At 45.9% G+C, this 14,754-nt stretch overlaps 1 protein-coding gene across 1 annotated transcript in view; it reads right to left on the reverse strand.

Moving 5' to 3' along the window:
• The window catches only part of PDGFC (platelet derived growth factor C), a 761,010-nt gene that overhangs the window by 369,420 nt on the left and 376,836 nt on the right, over positions 1 to 14,754 (reverse strand). The gene's annotated exons all lie outside the window — the stretch shown is intronic.

Here is a 14,754-nt window from a genome sequence, read left to right on the forward strand (position 1 = left end):
CTCAGGACTATGTTCTATATAACACTGCGTCCACCTACCCTTTTCACGGGCATTACATTTTGCGATGGGGGATGGAGGGTCAGGGGGTGTTTCTGCCAAGTGAGCCCGGAGTCACAGTCACAAACGTCCTCTTCTTCCTGTATAAAAGTGAGATTATGCTGCATACTTGTTCATATTTTAAGTAGTTTGCACAGACACACATTTTGAAAACAATAACGTTCCTAATACCGACCTTCTCTGAACAGTTAGCTTGCTGCCTCATCCACCTCCTCCCTATCCTCTGTTATCTGAATCCATGGACTAGCCTCCTCCCTCCTGCCATGCATGGTCTGATGTGCTGCCACTGCCCTCCATCTAGCATGATGTACCAGTCCACTCCTGCTGCCCTCCATTGCCCAATTCTATGGCCCATCATTGACCTCCTGCTTAGCCTCTGTGCTTAGCTTGCTGCCCCTATTCTCCTTCCCCCTGCACTCCGATGTCTTTGTGCATGCCCCTGCTCCATCCTTTTTTCCCACCATGTTCCATGGACCTGCCATGCCTATCTACTCTGAGTGTTCTGTTGAGCTGCCACTCCCCTCCCACCTGCCTAGCATTGTCAGATGACTGTAACCTGTCCCTGCCACCTCCACCTTGCCTGTCCACATGCCATGCCCCTATCCCCTTCCTCCTGTCCTCCATGGTCCATTTTACTGCCACACCCTTCTGCCCTCCCTGGTCTGTTATGCTGCAACTGCTCCTCCTACCTGCCCCGTGCGGTCTGTTGTGAGGCCCCTTCCCCTGAACTCTCTTGTCTGTACCCAGGTCCTGACCCTCCCTTCTATCCTCCATGGTCCTTTGTGCATGCCCCTGCACCCGCCTTCTTGCCCATCATAGCCATTGTGCTGCCACTAACCCTCCCGCTTGCCATGCATGGTCTTCTGTGCTGCCATGGCCCCTCCCACCTTCCCTGTGTGGTCAGCTAGCTGCCCCTGACCCCCTCCCCCCTTTCCTCCATGGTCTGTGTGTATGCCATCATAGTCTCATTGTTGCTCTCCATGGTGTGTCTTGTTTCTAGTGCCCATCCTGCCTGACCTCCATGGTCATCTTGCTGCTCCTGCCCTGCCCCCTTGCCCCCAGCCCTCTGTTTCCATGTGCAGACCCCTATTCCCTCCCTCCTGGCTTCTCTGTTCCATTGTAATGCCCCTAATCCGTCCCTCCTGCCCTTTATGGTCTGTTATGCTGCAGCTTTCTCTCCTGTCTGTCCATTATGGTCAGCTAGCTACCATTGCCTCTTTCCCCTCTGTTCTCTGTTGTCCATGTGCATGGTCCTGTCCCCTCCCTATTGCTTTCTATGGATTGTTGTGCTGCACTCCCATCCCTCATGCTCTGTGTGGTATATTGTGCTGCTGCAAACCCTGATGCCTGCCCTGTAGGGTCAGTTTGGTGCACCTCTCCATGTCCCTCCTGTCCTATGTTATCCGAGTCCATGTCCCTACCCCAATTCCTCCTGCCTACCATGATCCAATGTACCATACTTGCGAACATTTTGAACTTGGTAAGAGAGAGGTTTTGAAAAGAAACTGGGGTATTGATTTCCCCCTTTGAGTTACATTGAAAAAGAGGAGATAGGAGACAGATCAAATAAAGCCCATTTGAGCTTAAAAACATTGGACGTTTCCTGGCTGAAACTGGTCTGTTGAGATGTATGGTTGTACTACCATTGCCTCCTCCTTCTGCCCACAATGGTCTATTATATTGGCACAGCCTCTCTAGCCAGTCCTGTATTGTTGGTTTGTTGCCCCTGCCCCCCTTTCCACTGCCCTCCATAGTCTGTTGTGCTGCCACTGCCCTTCCTGCCTGCCCAGTGTGGTCAAATTGTTGCCTCTGCACTCTCCTACCTGCCTTAAATTTTCAGAGTCCGTGCCCCTGGCCTCTGCCTCTCAGCAGTATCCCAATGAACAACTAGATTGCTAACATTCTATATTTATTACAAAAGTGTGGAACACCTGACGTCATCTTGATGTAATCAAAACTGTAATACCTAGAGCATTTCCTTTAGAAATTACATATATGAGAGGGTCTTATTTGCATCAAAATTATGGTTAGTGCTCTAAAAAACTAAAATGAGGACATATTTTCTGAATTTTCAAATAGCGACAAAGAACTTTTAAATTATTTGTAATCTTTATGTTTTTTAATCCAGTTGACCACTTGATTAAATGTTGCACTTAGGAGAGAGTATGTGGTATTACTTCCAGAGCTGCAGACTTTGCAACTGGGGAACCAGGTTGGAGTTTCTGCTTCAGCTCAACATTTTGTGATTCTGGTCAAATCACTTAATCTCCCCATGTCTACAACCAAAATGAATTTGATCTTGTGTGATGTAACCAATGCTCATGTAAAGCACTCCAATACCTGACAAGTCTGCACTATATAAAACTGCAAATACACAAAAAATAAGTGTTTTGCACACTTCTGTCATTGGGCTACATGTGGGCTACATCTGGGTGATATTTGTGCTGCATTTGGGCTCTTTTGTCTCTGGTGGCCATCTTGGGAGATTTATTTGTTATGAAGTTTCCTAATTTCCTCATTTACTGCAGTCTCCTCAGTAGGAAATACTCTCAGTTTTTTATTTTAGTTCCATCAAGAAGGCAGTCGGATGTGTCACACATTTGCCATACATTCTGAATGTTAGCACTCTAGTTGCTCATTAGATCACTGTAGTAAAGCTACTGCTCACCAGGGAAGTCTGTTGCTGGTATTCAAAGTGCATGTTTCAGTCTGCATGTCAGAATTATTTATGAAATAGAAGAGGATTTGAGAAGTCAAAATGTGCCCTAATTTTTCTTTCTGCAGCACTAATAATAATTGCTATGGCAAAATGAACCCCCTCATTTTGTTCCTTTGTAAATTAAATGTTTTAAGTGTTACCACTTTATTCCAATCAAGATGGCTTCAGGTGTGCCATACTTTTGTCATAAGTAAGCATTGTAAATACGGCGCATCAATGGTGGCGGAGCTGTGGCGCACAATAACTGGCGCATCCCTGCTGATATGCAGGGATGCGCCAGTCATTGTAAATATGCCCCCTAGTTTCCATAGGAAAAGCATTTTTTGATTTGCTAATAACTTTGGCGTCGTTTAACGAGTCTTTATGAAATTTTCCAAAAAGTTGCACTTTTTAGGTCAGCTCCTATCTTGAAAGTTTGGGGGTGATTCGTCAAGCGCGGGCTGAGAAAAGAGGTGGGGTCCCAAAACACGTTTTCCCCATGTTAATTTCCATAGGAAATTTTGCAACGAGCAACAGCCCGAACTGCTGAACGAAATTACCCCACATTTTGCAGAAAGGTAGAGCTTGGTTCAGAAAGTGACCCTTTTTTTTTAAATGGTGTAAATCCGTTCAGTAGTTTTTGAAAAATAAAAAAAAAAGAGTGAAAAAATCAATTTCCCATAGGAAACTTTGTGCAAGGCTACAGCTGAAACTACTGAACGGAATTACCCCACATTTGGCACAAAGGTAGCGCGTGGGTCAGAAAGCAAACTTTTTTTTAAATGGTGTAAATCTGTTGAGTAGTTGCTGAGAAATTAGAAAAATAAAAGTTTCAATATCTGGGCGGAGCCTAAGTCCCATGCACAAGCTTCACTGTGATTGGCTGCCAACACTCCAAACCAGGAAGTGTTGGCAGCCATCTTGTGGCTCAGGAGAAGCGAGTCGCTAGAAAACAGAGAAACAAAGGTAGAAAACAAGAGAAGGGGGCAGAGTAGAAGCACCCTGACCCCCTAGGCCTGTTCAGGGGGTCCCAGAAGGACCCCCAGGGCCCCCCACTTTTTTTTTTTTAAATCGGCGTAATTCGTGCTGGGGTCGCGGGTTTCCATGTTTTATTTTAATGAGACCCCAGGCCGTTAAGTCCCGGGGGCAGTTCTTAAAAAAGAATAGCGGGGGCTCGCTGGGTCTGCGGGTGCCTCTGGAGTCTCCGTAGTCTCGGGGCTTCACTCATGTTGGGAGGTGGGTTGCGCGACCCCCCTCCTGGAGCTCTCCATCTGCTTATAACTTTGGCATCGTTTGACGATTCTTTACGAAATTTCCAAAAAGTTTCTCTTTTTTGATCAGTTCCTATCTTGAAAGTTTAGGGATGATTGGTGAAGGGGGGGCTGAGAAAAGATGGGGGTGTGAAAACGTGTTTTCTCAATGGATTTTCCATAGGAAACTTTAGACAAGGCTATAGGTCAAACTGCTGAACGGATAAACGCCACATTTGGAAGGGAGAAAGGTCTTGGTCCAGAAAGCGCGGTTTTGTTGAAATGGTGTAAATCCGTTCAGTAGTTTTTGAGATATTAAAGGGAAAAAATATATATATCTGGTCGCTGCCTTACTCTCGAGCACGAGCTTGCCTCTTCTAAGCAGGAAGTGTTCTCTGATTGGCTGCTAACACTTGAAACCAGGAGGTGATAGCAGCCATCTTTTGGTTCCTCGCATCGAGTGAAAATATAAAAGAAAGGTTCCGGCGGCAATTTAATATAGCGGAGCTCTGTGTAATGATGATTTGGACGCAGTGAAGGTTTAACATTTATTAACAATAAAGGAGAAATAGGTGAGCGCCAAGTAGCACAACTTCCACTCCAGGACACTAGCAGGAAGATAACCCTTTCACGCTACCTGTGCCCAACATCACCACTTCGGAGGTATGCCTTTAGGAGCAAGTCCGTCGGCTCGCAGCTGTCCACCTTTGCGAGCTAGTACGCTGCTGTGCCTGTACCTCTGCGAGCTACTACGCTGCTGTTTCTTTGGGAGCGGATGGCTCATAGTTCTGTCTCTGTGAGTTGAGCGGACGGGCCGCAGTTGTCCCTCTGCGAGCCTGGGTATGAACTGTTCATAAGTCTTACTATATGGGCATTGAAAAGCCATTTTGTGATTCAGTCCGTCAGCTGGCATCAGTCCGAGGCATTTCTGAAAACATACCGGAGCTCTGTTTGTGAGAAATACCCCTTTGACGCTGCCTCTCTCCACATCAGAAGGTAAAGCACCCTCTTCCCACAGCACTAGCATACCGTCAACAACCTTCTTGAGGGCGCAAGTCTCCCACTGGTGGGATTGCAGCTCTTCCGGTGCGACTTCTCGGGCCCGCACTTTTACGAGCCAGGCCGCCGGTTTGCAGGTCTCTGAGAAGAGATGCAATGGAGGCAACAACGATGCTGGTCAGACACCCAACAGTACTCCGACATCCCCGAGCAGCAGCTGCTTGTCCGCCATTCCCGCTCACCCCCAAAAACAAATGTGACAGGAACGTTTTTAAATGTGGAGCCTAACAAATGCTGTTTCAGTTTTAATAAAAAAGATGCTTGTGAGGTTGGACAAATAAGAATCTTAGTCATGTATGGATTTACATATAAAACATTTTATAAAAAAGAAAAAAAAACTATGTGTGTAAAATATTTTATTAAAAGAAAACAACAATAAATAAAACTATGTTCCTCGACAATTTGAGAATCACAGCCTGCAAGACAAAAAGAAAAATTAGATGGTGCGTTATGCATCCAGCAAAGGAGAGAGAAAGAGAGGGAGAAGGAGATACAAGGAAGATAGAAAAAGAGAAACAGTGTGAGAGAGAGGAAGAGAGAGAAAGAGTGAGAGAGGGAGGAAGAGAGAAAGCGAAAGAGAGAGAGGAAGACAGAAAGACAGAGTAAGAAAGAGAGGAAGACTGAGAAAGAGTGAGGGAGAGAAAGAGAGGAAGAGAGAAATACAAGGAAAAGAGAAACAGTGTGAGAGAGAAGAGAGAGAGAGAGAAAGAAAGAGATACACGGAAGAGAGAAAGAAACAGTCTGAGAGAGAGGAAACGATTCAAATAGTGTGAGAGAGAGGAAGAGCGAGAGAGAGGAAGTGAGAGAAAGAAAGAATGAGAGAGAGAGGAAGAGACAGAGAAAGAGAGAAAGTGTGTGAGAGAGAGAAAGGAAGAGATGGAGAGGGAGTTTGACACTGAAGAAAATCTTTGCAGCTCACCTTTGTGTCACCGGTGTGTCTCCAACCACGTGCCGGGACATACTGCACCCTCAAGTTTAGTTATCTGAAAGATAATATAGAATTAGTAATTGCAGACTATATACAAGTGCACACACGTAACTCTCGGTTTTGGCTCTGCGCACCCAGGCTGCTGCATCCCATCCACTTCCACTGCCAGAGGTGTCTAACAGCCGCTGCACACCCAGGGCCATATAATCAAGAACGGTGATAACATTATCGCCGCTTTAGCGGCAGGAAACTGCTGCAAAAGCGGCGATAAGGGACTTGATATTATGCCCTTGTGAATTCCCATAGAAGCCCAGGTTTGATGTCGTTCACACCAGAACCTGGACTTCTATGGGAATTCTCAAGGGCATATTATCAAGCCACTTATCGCCGCTTTAGCAGCAGTTTCCTCCCATTCTTGATATTATGGTCCCCAGTCTGCTGTAGCCCATACACTTGCACTGCCCAGAGGTGTATAACAGTTGCTGCGTACCCAGGCTGCTGCACCCCATGCACTCCCGCTATCCGGAGCTGCCACTGCGCATCCAGGCTGCTGCATCCCATCCACTCCCCCTGGCCGGAGGTGAGTGCCCGCTGCTGCGCAAACAAGCCTCTCTGCTCACCTTCCGCCACCAGCGTGTGTCGAAGAGAGTCGACCACGTGTCGAAGGAACCTCCTCAGTACACGCGGTCAACTGAGCTCACAATTCAGAATGGGTGTTGATTGCCAGGATAGCCATGCATCATCTCAGGTTCTACACGTGTTCAGCTCTGGTGGTGTTCGGGGAGGGACATCAATTTGTGAATCAGAGTCTGTTAGATAAAAAGCAAGATAAGATTGTACATCATGCATCCATCAAAGGAGAGAGGAAGAGAGAGAGAGAGAGAGAGAGAGAGTGAGAGAGTGACACTGGAGAAAATCTTCGCAGCTCACCTTTGTGTCACCAGTGTGTCTCCAACCACGTGCCGGGACATAGTGCACCCTCAATCTCCCACATCTGAAAGATAGTACAGAATTAGTAATTGTAGGAAAGACCAGTATGCAGGAATGAAAAGACAGAGACGGTAATTCTCTTGATGTGGTTAAATCCTCAGAACATGTTTTGTAAGCAGCAAGTATAAAGCAAGAATGACTGAACCCCCGTTAACTTCTACCTCCCAACCTTCTCACATTCAAAACATAACATTCCCAAAGTGACGCGAGGCAGCCACGAGCCTTGAGACGAATGTCACACTCGTGTCTGCATGCTTCGATGATCCCAACACACCTTACCTCTTTAAAAATAAAAAACAGAGAAAGGAAAGTTCGTAAAAATGTGATGGTAAATTTAAGGGTGCAAAGTATGAATAAAAAAAAACTCAACTACTTTCCTACAGATGTAGGAGCGATGGACATTTGGCCAGCTATAAAAACTGTCCTGCTATTGGAAAACTTGTTCAAATTGCAATAAGAAAGGCTAATGGCATGGTATATACGACTGTGTATACCTAAATCGCTGTGCAGCGTTTCTGCATCCAGGCTGCTGTACCACATGCACTCCCGCCGCCCACAGGTCTCTGCCCGCGGCTGTGCACCCAGCCCTCACTGCTCACCTTTTCGTGGTCACAGCACCCTCCACATCATGCAGCTCCGTTCTGGAAGGTAATAGGTCTCACATTGGGTACTGAGTCTTGATATGGCCATGGCAGAGGACATACTAGTGCACCTATCATCATCGCAGGTTGTACACCCGCTCAGTGCTTGCGGTGCTACTAACTCAGTGAGAGGTGAGGCCATGTATTCTAAACTCTACAATGGCATAGTGCACGTGCGCCCAGTCTTTTATTTTAGCAGGGTCACGTGTCCTGTGATGCCTGTGCTGGATGGGTGTGGTGTGGGTGTATACCAGCCGTGAGGGAGTGGCTGTAGCATCAGTGTTGCCAGATTGGGATAGATCACGCACAATTGGGCTATATTTTTCCTGTTGTGTGGTAAAATTTTGGTTTGTGCTAGTTGCCAGATTATAAATATATATACAACGCTCCAGCAAAGTAGTATGTTAAAGCGCTTTATTAGACAAATATTTACTTGGCATACTGCTGCAACATCAATTCCAATGCATTTACCGCCTGCTTGACGCTGTCCCTGCCACTCCTTCCCTAAAGCAATATTGGGCTACTTTGGGCTACTTTTTGGTTGGCTTTGCGCTATAGAAAGCTTAAAAAATCTGACAACACTGGATGCGGTTGTCCGTGTTGTAGTGTTGGAGATGTTATCAGTGTGTAATATGTGATGTCATCAGCAGTGCATTGCGGGGCGTGGGTTATAGTTAGCAGATGAATTTCTATGGCTTTGTACGAGTGAAATGTGCAACTAACTATAACGTCCCTGAAATCTATGTTTTTTTCAGTGAATATGTATAGATAGATAGATAGATAGATAGATAGATAGATAGATAGATAGATAGATAGATAGATAGATAGATAGATAGATAGATAGATAGATAGATAGATAGATAGATAGATAGATAGTTAGATAGATAGATATTAATATATGTATGTTTAACTTTTTTAAAGAAGTTTAATTGTTATACTTGTTTAAGTATAAACTAAATCTATCTGATTTTTATTAAATTAATGTTACTATTTAATATTTAAATGAATATATATATTTTTTTTAATGATATTTAATACATCGATTTTAATGAAAACAATATATTTTTTCTCTATATTTATGCATTTACCATCATAAGTATAGGATGACGTTTTATTTACAACAATATTTTGGTCACAATATTTTGGTAGGGCGATATTTTGAGAGAGGATATTTTGTCAGTGAACCATCATTGGTGTCACAAGACACCATACAGTTTTCTAAAATGAAGTCTATAGGAATCAGCTTTTTGTAATTCTTTAACGCATAGGGAAGGAGAGATGTGCATTCGGTGTTAAAGGTGTAAAAAGACAATATTCCCCCTGTTGCATTGTAAGGCCGATTTCCTCGTTAAAGATACAACTAATATTGAATCTATTCTGTGGAAATGTTACCTTGGTGCTAGTTCCTCTGGTGAAATTGAAATAATTTGTATCAAGCTGGGCTTGACTGGAATAATTGATTAAGCTTATTCCCAGGCTATTCGCTATTCTTTTTAGCAGCCTGGACAACATGTTGAAAAAAGTTAATTGGGAATGTTTACACCCACAGTCTTAAACACATGGGTGACTATTACGACCTGAGGTCGGCGGCTTTCCGAATGAGATCGTCGGTTTAAATTTCGACTGCATAATAACAATGCAGGCGGTAGGAACGGGAACTGGCCGATCATTCAGGATGGATTCCGACATGCTCAAAGAGCCCTTCGGCCAGTCGGAGACCAGCCCATAATCCCAATGGATGGCGTTTCTGTCATTGGGATTACGATGCTCTGTGTCTGATAAGCTTTCCATGCTGGGCTTTCCAATATGGAAATCCTGTTGGAAAGCGAGTTTGGGATCCCCTAGCAGGGCCCTCTTCTCTTTGTGGCCTCCGGTATGGGGGCCAAGGGAGAACCTATGGTGCCCCTCTGTTTATCCCCGCACCATGTGGCAGGCACCCTGAGGTGCATGCCACGCGGTGTAGGGATGAAGACAACCTCCCATTTCCTTATGGGAGCTTGTGCTATTTCCGGTTAACGGCTGTAGCACAAGCTCCCATAGGGAATTGTGAGGATCATGTGCGGTCGCATCGCAACTAGGCGGTCAGTCCTAATTCTGCAATGATGTCGGTCATAGGCAACTCTGACCGACATCATAATCGGCCCAAAGGATGTGAATAGTGATGAGATGTGTCTGAGTACTGGTGTCTTAAAATCTCATTTAAAAAAGGTTGCTAAAACAAAAAGCTTTGATTAAGACTTGTAACACCATTCACAGATAAAAAGATATCACTTAGGTTGTATTTTTGTAAGATGCGGTGAAACTAATTTTTATTTAAAGGCCAATTTAAGTTCCTCGGTACGCAGATATTTATGAAAATTAGGTTCAGCCAAATACCGAAAGGTGAAAATGTGTGGATTGTCCTTTCATCCTGGTTGTCAATAATGTGGTGCTGTAAAGCAGGATTTCTTCTTTCATCCTGGTTGTCAATATTATGGCGCTGTAAAACAGGATTGGCCTTCTACATCTCCAGAGAAAATATATTAATCCAGTTATTTCCAAGCACTTTATAGTAGCAAATGAGGAAACACTTTATCTATTGTTAAATGCCCCACATTGAATGTTTGTTACCTTTTGATGAGGTATTTTGGAACGTTTCTTGCATTTTAATGATCTAACTGTGATTTATTTTTTATGATTTGTATTCAAATATTTCCTCTTGTTGAATGATTTCTATATACTGATGTACTGAATTATCTTGTGCACTTTTTAGATTTAGTATTGTATTTGTTTTTTACTTGTCTGCAGTTTTTATGTGTTAGCACTTTAAAGATTAATAAATAATAAACAAAACTTAAATGTGCTCAAAAGCCATAGACTTTAAGAATACACTCTTTATATATTGAAGTTCTTTGATGGTGTGCCAAGCTAATGAAACCTGTAGGAAGCCGGCCCTTTATATGGTATACCAAAAAGAGGTACACCATGCAAGGAGTCGATCTATTCCCTTACTAGTGGACAGGGGCTTGCTCTAGCAATCCCGAGGTGCTCTTCAAGGGGGTAGTGTGTTTGAGCAGCCATAGGCTTATCACAGAGGAGACATCCACTGCACACACAGACAGTAGATGATACACATGACTCAATAAGGAGTTCCACACCAATTTATAAAAATAATACTTATCTCTGTATAACCTTAGGCACCAAGATCATCAGAATCAAGTAAGTACTTTTATAAAATAGCAGATTTGAAGGAAACAGGTTTTTGATACTTTAAATCATCATCATAAAACATACGCTGGATACGATTACTTAGCAATGACTTATGGGACCATTTCCCTGGTCTTAAGGTGAGTATGTGGCATCGTCCCAAGCAATACCAACATGTCACCTCAGGAGGCACTGGGGCGTCTGGGTGTAGAGGTGTGTTTTTGAAATTACATTTGGACCATCAGCAGCGACTTCCAGGCCCAAACTTCTGGACTTAAGGTGAGCCTGGTGCGAGGTCAAAGGCAGCACTGAAAGGTCACTTCGGGCAGGGGCAGAGGTGCCTTACAGCGTCAGGGACCCCTATCAAGTCTATGGACATCGGTCTGTCAGCAAAGAGGCAACAGGCTCAGACTAGGGAACAACCAGTGGGGCTCAACTCTTGCAATGCACAGGGAAATGGGAACACCTTTGGTCCTCATCTCCAGGAGCCATGGCAATGGTTGTTGAGGTGTCTTTAAGCATCAGATTTTCGTCACTTGGAGCCCTTGCGGTAGAGGGGGCCTGCAAACAGAGGATGCAGGCGGCATCATGAAGTCCATAGGGGTAAGTCCAAGGTGGAATTTGTCTCTGAAGGGCCAGGAATCCAAGCTGGCACCTTTGGCTCACTTCAGCTAGGGTTGAGAAGCATGGGTGCAGTAGTGTTTTGCAGTGTCGGTTTTTGCGCCCGGAGCACTCACATTCTTCTTTGGTGTGCCTGCCAGATGGGGGGAAGCAGTTCTGCTGCTAACAGGAATTCTCGAGTCTTTATTGAAGACAGGCAGTCCACTCAGGATTTGGAGGCATAACAGCTGCAGGAAGAGATGTCTTTAGCGTAGTTTCGACTGGGAATACCAGACAGGCCGGCTGGGCTATTACCAACTCATTTGCTCTTCCTCGGTCTTCTGCTTATGCAGCTCTTCAGTGTCCTTCTTCTTCATAGGTTGTCAGGATCTCAGGACCACATTGGCACCATTGGCCCCCTACAGCCCGGACTAAGTGGCTCGGGTGTAGTGATGCTTTCTGGTGTTGGCTTTTTGCGGTCTTGGAGCCTCCCAACTCAGCCTTTGGTGTCTGCAAGATGCAGGGGAACAGCTCTGCTGTTCCATGGGAGTTCCTGAGTCTTTGGAGAGGTGCTAGCGGTCCTCCCAGGTTTTAGAGGATCAGCAGCTTGCAGGGTGAGACAACTCTGGCGCAACAGTCGAGAATAGGCGAACAGGCCAACAGAGCTGGTGCCAAGTCAGTTGTTTCATCTGCAGTTCTTGCTTTCGCGGCTCTTCAGCCCTTCTTCTTCTTTTGGTCAGCATGATCTCATTTCCTGGTCCCAGGGTTCCGCTAAATACTGAATATAGGGGTGTAAGGAAGGTATAGGGTAGTAGCCAATGAATTACTTACCCCTGGGGTCACTATGTCTCCTATTTTACCACTTCCTGAGGAAAGTGGGCCTAGCCCTGTCCTAGAGATCCTAAATTTGCCAACACCAAGATGGCCATTTCTGAAAAGCACATCTACTTCAGGGAGCCCAGTTCAGGGGTGGCGTTTAGCTGAGGCTGGACACACCTAGCTACTTTCCACTCCTGTCCAGGTGCCAAGGGCACTGGACAGAGGGGGTTGGTTTCCTCTCCTGTGAGAGAAGCCAGATTCACATACCAAAGGTGGTGGACCCCTTTGATGCTCCCCGGCCTTGGAATGCTAATCTATAGGTCATCTCATGGGCATGGGTGCAAAGCACACCCATGATCGAGCAGGCTTGGTTTATGGCATCCAGAGAGCAAAGGCCCTCACCTTGTGGGTCAGAAACCGATCTCTGGTGGCAGGCTGGCAAAAACCAGTCAGTCAGCCCACCAGTAACTGGTTGGTTTAAGGGGGCACCTCTAAGGTGCCCTCTGGGTGCATGTATTACTAAATTTGACACTGACATTAGTGTGGGTTGATTAATACATGATTTTTAATACCAAACATACCTATTTTCAGTAAAGCCATCATGTGTCTGGGCAATTCATTTTCATCAGTGTTCAACACATGCTTTTAAAATGGCTTCCCTGATCACTTGTACTGGCATTAATGGAACTGACCAGTTTGTGGGCATATCTGCTCATACTGTTATACCCTCAAATGTAGTACAGTGCACCCTGTCTTAGGGTGGTATGGCCTGCTGTATGGGTGACTTACTTATACTACATGCAGTGTTGGCAGGCACGGCACACAGGCTGTGTCATGTTGTGTTTTCACTTTTGTCTGCACCAAGTCACACAGCCTGCAGTGGCAGTTTGAATGAGCTTGGTGAGGGATCCCTTGGCTTCCCTCATTTGTACCACAGGCCCTAGGTACCAGGGGTACCATTTACTAGGGACTTACAGACGGCTCTAAAGGTATCTCCAATTAGGGAAAACAACTGCAGTTGTGGGAAAGAGATCTGGCACTCTGGACTTGGTTAGCAGGAACCCAGTGCACTTCTAGTTGGAATCACATAAAATACTAGGCAAAAAGTGGGCGTTGACCATGTCAAAAAGGGCACTTTCCTACAAAACCTGACAGTATCCATGTGTTGACATTTCTTTTTTGAATATCCTATGGGAGAACCCATGTATCAAAAATTACCTCAATTGCTATGGCCACATTTTTTTCATGGATTCCCCTTTTGTACAACTATAACATATAATACGCCAGTGTTAGAATTTTGCCAATACTGTGTCCATGGGTACACCATTTTATTATGGATGCCTCAACCCCAAAATATGCCAATCAATCAATCAATCAAAACATTTGTAAAGCACACTACTTACCCATGAGGGTCTCAAGGTGCTGCGGGGGTGCTGCTACTGCTCGAAAAGCCAGGTCATGAAGATTCTCCTGAAGGTCAGCAGGTCCTGGGTCTGCTGTAGGTGGATGGGGAGGGAGTTCCAGGTCTTGGCGGCAAGGTGGGAGAATGATCTACCGCCGGTGGTCGGTCACCGGATGCGTGGGGCGGTGGCGAGGGCGAGGTCCGCGGTGCGGAGCTGGCGGTTCTGGGTGTAGAAGGTGAGTCGTTTGTTGAGGAGTGCTGGTCCGATGTTGTGGAGTGCCTTGTGCGCGTGGGTGAGGAGCTTGAAGGTGATCGTCTTGTTGATGGGGAGCCAGTGCAGGTCTCTCAGGTGATCTGTGATGGGGCTGTGGCTGTGGCGAGGGATGTCGAGGATGAGGCGTGCAGAGGCGTTCTGTATACGTTGGAGTCGTTTCTGGAGTTTGGCCATGGTTCCCACATAGAGGGCGTTGCCGTAGTTCAGTCCGCTGCTGACGAGGGCCTGGGTGACCGTCCTTCTGGTTCCGGTGGGGAACCATCTGTAGATCTTGGGGAGCATGCAGAGGGTGTTGACGCAGTAGGATGAGATCCCGTTGACTTGCTGGGTCATTGATAGTGATGAGTCTAGGATGAATCCCAGGTTGTGTGCGTGGTCGGTGGGTGTCGGTGCAGCTCCCAGGGTGGCCTTCCACCAGGAGTCATCCCAGGCAGAGGGGGTGTGGCCGAGGATGAGGACCTCCGTCTTGTCAGAGTTCAGTTTCAGATGGCTGTACTTCATCTATTCGGCGACAGCCTTCATTCCTTCGTGGAGGTTGGTTTTGGTGGTGGTGGTGCCCTTGGTGATGGAGAAGATCAGCTGGGTCTCGTCGGCGTATGAGATGATGTTGAGGTCGAGCATACGGGCGATGTTGGCGAGTGATGCCATGTAGACGTTGAAGAGTGTCGGGCTGAGGGATGATCCTTGGGGTACGCCGCAGATGATCTTGGTGGCTTCGGAGCGGAAAGGGGGGAGGCGGACACTCCGGTAAAAAATTTCCCCGTACGACTCGTATCCGGTCTTTTTACCGTACGAATCGTAAAAGTGCCGTACAAACTGGCAATCACGATTCGCATGGTAAAAAGTCCAT

This window comes from Triturus cristatus, chromosome 2_2 (assembly GCF_964204655.1).
Source record: "Triturus cristatus chromosome 2_2, aTriCri1.1, whole genome shotgun sequence".
Classification (NCBI taxonomy): domain Eukaryota; kingdom Metazoa; phylum Chordata; class Amphibia; order Caudata; family Salamandridae; genus Triturus; species Triturus cristatus.